This window comes from Sorex fumeus, unplaced genomic scaffold (assembly GCF_029834395.1).
Source record: "Sorex fumeus unplaced genomic scaffold, SorFum_2.1 ptg000018l, whole genome shotgun sequence".
In the NCBI taxonomy this organism is placed as follows: Eukaryota; Metazoa; Chordata; class Mammalia; order Eulipotyphla; family Soricidae; genus Sorex; species Sorex fumeus.
Genome location: NW_026606075.1, coordinates 24,217,429 through 24,223,676, shown reverse-complemented (window position 1 = coordinate 24,223,676; position 6,248 = coordinate 24,217,429).

Genomic DNA, 6,248 nt, shown 5'->3' with positions numbered 1-6,248 from the left:
AACCCTCCACAACATTGAAGCTAATGGTATCTTCAAAGAAGTCACGCCACTGGCCAAGCAAGTGAAAACAGAGATAGACAAATGGGACAACCTTAAACTAAGAAGATTCTGCACCTCAAAAGAAACAGTGACCAAAATAAAGACAGTCTACAGAATGGGAAAGGATGTTCACCCAATACCTATCTGACAAGGGCTTGATATCAAGGATATACAAAGTACTGGTTGAACTCCACAAGAAGAAAACATCCAATCCCATCAAAAATGGGGCGATGAAATGAACAGAAACTTTCTCAAAGAAGAAATCCGAACGGCAAAAAGGCACATGAGAAAATGCTCTACATCATTAATCATCAGGGAGATGCAGATCAAAACAATGAGATATCATCTTACACCACAGAGACTGGCCCATATCCAAAAGAACAAAAGCAACCGGTGTTGGCGAGGATGTGGCGAGAAAGGGACCCTCCTTCACTGCTGGTGGGAATGCCGACTGGTTCAGCCCTTTTGGAAAACAGTATGGACTATCCTCAAAAAATTATAAATTGAGCTCCCATTTGACCCAGCAATACAACTCCTGGGAATATATCCCAGAGAGGAAAAAAATATAGTCGAGATAAGTACCAGGAGGTTTACTCCATGGCTTGGAGGCCAGCCACACACACTAGGGGAAAGGCAGCTTAGATACAGAAGGGAGCAAATAAAGGGTGTTGGGAGGATCCTCCGAGGATGGGAGATGCATGCTGAAAGTAGACTGTAGACCGAACTTGATTGCCACTCAATGCCTCTTTTGCAAACCACAGCACTCAAAAGGAGAGAGAACAAAAGGGAATGCCCTGATACAGAGGCGGGGTGGGATGGGGGGGGGATGGACGATGTGTGAGGGATACTGGGATCATTGGTGGTGGAGAATGGGCACTGGTAGAGGGATCGGCACTCGATCATTGTATAACTGAAACCCAAGCACAAAAATTTGTAAGTCTACAACTGTACCTCATGCTGTTTCACTAATAAAATTTTTTTTAAAAAAGAGGACTTATACCCCTATATTCATACAAGTATTTTTAACATTAGCAAAAACATGGAACTAACCTGTCACTGTCACTGTCCTCCCATTGTTCATTGATTTGCTCGAGCAGGCCCAGTAACATTGTGAGACTTGTTACTGTGTTTGGCATATCTAATTTGTCATGGGTAGCTTGCCATGTGGGCGTGATACTCTCAGTAGCTTGCAGGGTTCTCTGAGAGGGGCGGAGGAATCGAACTGTGTGCAAGGCAAACGCACTACCCACTGTGCTATCGCTCCAGCCCAGAACTAACCTAGGTAGCCATTAATAGTTGATTGGATAAAGAAACTATGGTCTTTATAACAAATGAAATAGTTCTGTGTCATAAAAAGAAATTATGAGGGAAAGTAACCAAAGGGTAGAAACTTCTAGTGATAAGATGAAGAAATTCCAAGACTTTTATAACTAGTGTTGGTACTATAGCCACCAATATAGCCAGTTAATTATATCTATAGCCAGTCAATTATATCTATAATCATATTTAATAAAGCTGAAAATTTTTCAAATAAAAAGTATTCAGCAGCTTAATGCAACTTTAGAATAGTTATACCTTTTTTATATTAGTCTGTTTCATTTCCTTGTTAAATGTTGTAGACATTTAACCTTATGAACAACACCTAGTATCTAATACACAACATTCAATAAATTTAGATATTTTTCTATGATAATTTTTACCTAACCATTTCTTAACTTTCTGACCCACTTTGAGAGCAAATAAAGAAAAAGGTCAGTCTTCAGAAAAGTAATTGGCAGTCATCAAAATGACTAAAAATTTTGCGCATCCAGAAACATCTTCCTTGGAGGGATGGTGCCACCAGCAGGTCAACCTGTACCTGCAGAGCAAGAGCATCAGGAGCCTGATGGTGCCCTTAGGCCTCCTGATCACTTGATCACCTGATCACTTGACATCCGTTAATCATCCATTTGCTTGAGCGGGCACCAGTAATGTCTCCATTCGTCCCTTTCGCATGCTAGTGTAGCCCAGTGGCATCTTCTCAGTCTAGGAACACAAAGAGCCTCTAACCAATCATTCAGGGTCTTGACGAAGAAGTCTGACCATCTCATAGGTGGGTGGCCACACAATCTTTTGACGTCTTGTGGAATCCAGTCGGTAATGCCTCTAGTCCATCGGTCATCTCCAAATCTCATTACATGCTCAGCCCATCTGATTTTCGACGCCTTGGCAAACGAGACAGTGTCCCTGATTCTTGACCATCAACGGAGGTCAGAACACTGGATTCTTTCTCTCACTTGAGTGAATCATGATACTCCAAGCATAGCTCTTTCGATTTCTCTTTGGGGGACCCAAATAGCATTCTCATCCTGTTTTCATAGGGCGCAGGTCTCTGAGGCATATGTTAATGCAGGAAGAACAGTGGAATTGAAGATATGTCTCGGAGCCAGAGGTTCTTCATTCTCTTAGCTATTTCTTCGACACTCTTGAAGGCGTTCCAAGTTACTCTCTTCCTCCTGTGCAATTTAGGTGCCAGCTCATTCGCTATGTTGACTTCATGACCTAGGTACACATAACTGTTGCATTCGGAGATGGTCGTTCCATTGAGAGTGAATGGAGCATCAGGAAAGAAATTGTTTCTCATAAACATTGTCTTCGTGAGATCCAGCTGTAGTCCGACCTTTCCACACTCACAATCGAAGTCGGCCAGCATTTGTGCTGCTTGGCTAATGTTTGGTGTTATTAAAAACAATGTCATCAGCAAAGTGAAGGTGGTGTAGTTGCCAACTGTCTATCTTCATTCCCATTCCAGTCATCTCCTGACGTTCTCGATGGTGGCACTGAAGAGTTTCGGTGAAATGGTATCACCCTGCCAAATCCCTCTCTTGAAATAGATGATCACTTCTTTATAGAATGGTGAGATCCTGGTAGTGAATCCGTAATAAAAGCTCATGGAGGAACCTGATGTATTGAGTTTGAATGCCCTGTTTGGCTAGGGCTTCAATGACTGCTTCCATCTCAACAGAATCAAAGGCCTTCTTTATATCAATGAACATTAGACAGAGCGGCATCTTGAACTCCTGAGAAGTTCTACATGGAGCTGGAGAAGTTCTATAAAGAAGACCACTCCTTCTACAAGATCATTGTCGGTGATTTTAATGCCAAGATAGAACTGAGAAGACCAGCTGAAGAACTCCACATTGGAACCCATGGCCTAGGATGAAACGAACAGTGTGAGAGACTGTCTGAGTTCATCATGTCGACCAAGACCATCCATAGTAACTCACAGTTCCAGAAGGCTGAATCTAAACGTTGGACTTGGGAGTCTCCCGGTGGTTTGTTCCACAACAAAATTGACCACATCATATTCCATTGGTGGTTTTGCCTGACTGATGTCGCTGTTGTCCCAAAATTCCAAACAGGATCGGATCACCGTCTCCTTTGTGCAAAATTCTACTTCACAGAGCGGGGAGAAAGGGCTGCAAAGTTTAAAAAGAGAACTCCCAGAACAACAACTGGGAACTCTTTGGCACTATTGTGGAAACATGGGAAGATGCTGTCATTGACAACATTGACGAGGAATATGATCGACTAGTACAGCACCTCCATGATTGTGCGAGGAATGGCAAGAGAGATTCTGTAGTACTGTCCTCCCGTTGATTTGCTCAGGCGGGCCCAGTAACGTCTTCATTGTGAGATTTGTTGTTACTGTGTTTGGCATATCAAATACGTCACAGATAGCTTGCCAGTCTTTGCCATGCAGGCAAAATACTCTCAGTAGCTTGCCAGGCTCTTCAAGAGGGGTGGAGGAATCAAACTTGGCTTAGCCGGGCTGGCAGCTTGCAAGGCAAATGCCCTACCACTGTGCTATTATTATCCTTGAGAGAAATAGCCACAAAAAAAGCTATTCGAAAACTGTCTTCGAAAACTCTTGAGCTTATTTGCCAACGTGGCTTGGCGCAAGCCTCAGGTAACCGCAAATGAATGTCCGAGCTCACAAAACAGTGCAGAGAAGTGATAAAGGTAGACCTCAAAGAGAGAAGAGCAGCAGTGCTGGCAGATGCGGCAGAAGCTGGGAAAAGCATTTGCAACGCCTGCCTGTCGTTCGCCAACTACAAGACCAAGATAACTGCCCTCCGATGTTCTGATGGATCTATCACATCTGCCAGAAGGCAATGGGGAAGATTATTCATGACTTCTACTCTGATCTCTTTGATAGTCACATCCACCTGCCCACATACCAAATTCTGCAGGATGGATATGTCATTTCCTATGTTCTCCCTTTCAAAATCCAACACACCATTTCGTCAGTAAAGAAGTGAACAGCACCTGGCCCAGACAAGGTCAGACCCGAACACCTGAAGAATCTGCCACCGGTACTCATCAATACACTGGCTTGGCTCCTCACACGCTACCTGTCTGAATGCAAGGTTCTGTCCCAATAGAAAACAGCAGGACCATTCTACTGTACAAGAAGAGAAACATTCACGGCATTGGCAACTATTGCCCAGTCTGCCTATTGTTTGTCATCTACAAGCTGTTCACTTGAGTCATCCTGAATAGGATTGGCAGAACACTAGATGAAGGACAACCATGTGAGCAAGCCAGGTTCCACAAAGGATTCAGCATGATCAACCATATCCACAAGATAACCAAGCCTGGGAGTTCAGGCTTCCTGATACCCCAAAATTTCCAGAATGCCTTTGGCCATACCCAACAGCTAGGGGCCAAGTTTACCAAGAAATTAAATGGCCAAAAGTTAGGTATGTGGGAGCCACGCCCACAAATCACTTCCAGATCAGCTATACAAGCTCATTTATTGGCCTTATTTCAAATCTTGAAAGAGATCAAAAGCCACCGCTAATCTTGGATCCACGTATGGATGAACAGACTGATGTAAATCGGAGGGTAGGGGCGGGTTAGTCTGGTGCCTGCCCAAGCAGAGCCCCTGGCAGCTGCTTGCTTCCACAATCTAAAATCGCCACCATATCTCCGCCTGACTCTACCGTCTCAGGACAGACCTCATCAAGATTAAAGCTGCTGAAAATTTGAGTATGCATGTTTTGTGACTGAAATCTCCAGGCTTTCTTGAGGTCAGGATGGGCTACCTTCCCACACTTTCCTGTACTTCCAGAAGCCTTGGCAGTCTATACACACCCCAAAGCAACCACTCAATTGAAAAGCTACTCTAGCCTTACCATCCTGATAAAACTACTGAATGCCCTGAACAAAAACCATGACCTCTTAGCACCTGTATTGCAAACCATAATGCATAAAAGGAGAAGGAGAGAGAGAGCAAGTAGAAAAGTGCCTCCTATGGAGGGAGACTGGGGTAGGGGTAGGGGTGTTGGGGGATGGTGGTAGGGAAACAGGGGACATTGGTGGTGGGAAATGTACACTGGTGGAGGGATGGGTGCTGGATCATTATATGACTGAAACACAATTATGAACAGCTTTGTAGTGGTCTATCTCATGGATATTCAATTAAAAATTTAAAAAATTAATGTGGAATTCATGCCCAATTCAATCAGCTTAATCAATGGCTAAATAAATAGCAGTACTCCTACATTTAAGATAAAAAGAAACATCTTCTTACAGGTTGATTTCACTTATCTGTGGGATAAAGAATAACTGGAAGAGGAATAGAAATGTAATAAAGGGTAGAGGTGCCTACATCATCCTTGATGCCAGATTTTAGGTAGGAGAAGAGCAGACAAGGAAATAAATCCAGGGGGAAAGGAAGATGAGAAAGTAATGGGGAAACAGAGGTTCAGCTTCAGTTATGCTAGTGATATAGGAGAGTTATATAAGCTATCATCCATAACACAGACTCAACAACATTAAAAACATGAGAACTAAGCTATAGTGCCCAAATTTGGCAATGTGCCTATCCAGATGACATATCCAGGAAGGAAGGGCATGGAGTATGGCAACACGGGCGGAGGGAAGTTGATGCTGGTAGTGAGTTTTGGTGTTGGAACTAAACTCTCAGTAACTTTGTGAATCATGGTTTTTCAGTGAAGTTTTTTTTTTAAAAAAGAAAGAAACATCTTCTTGGGCTAGAAAGATAGTGCAGTGGGTAGAGTGTTTACCTTTCATGAGGCTGACACCAGTTCAATCCCCAGAAGTTCATGTGGTCCCCTGACACCACCAGAAGTGATCCCTGAGTGCAGAGTCAAGAACAAACTCTGAGCACTACCAGGTGTGGCCTAGAAACAAAAGAAATGGCG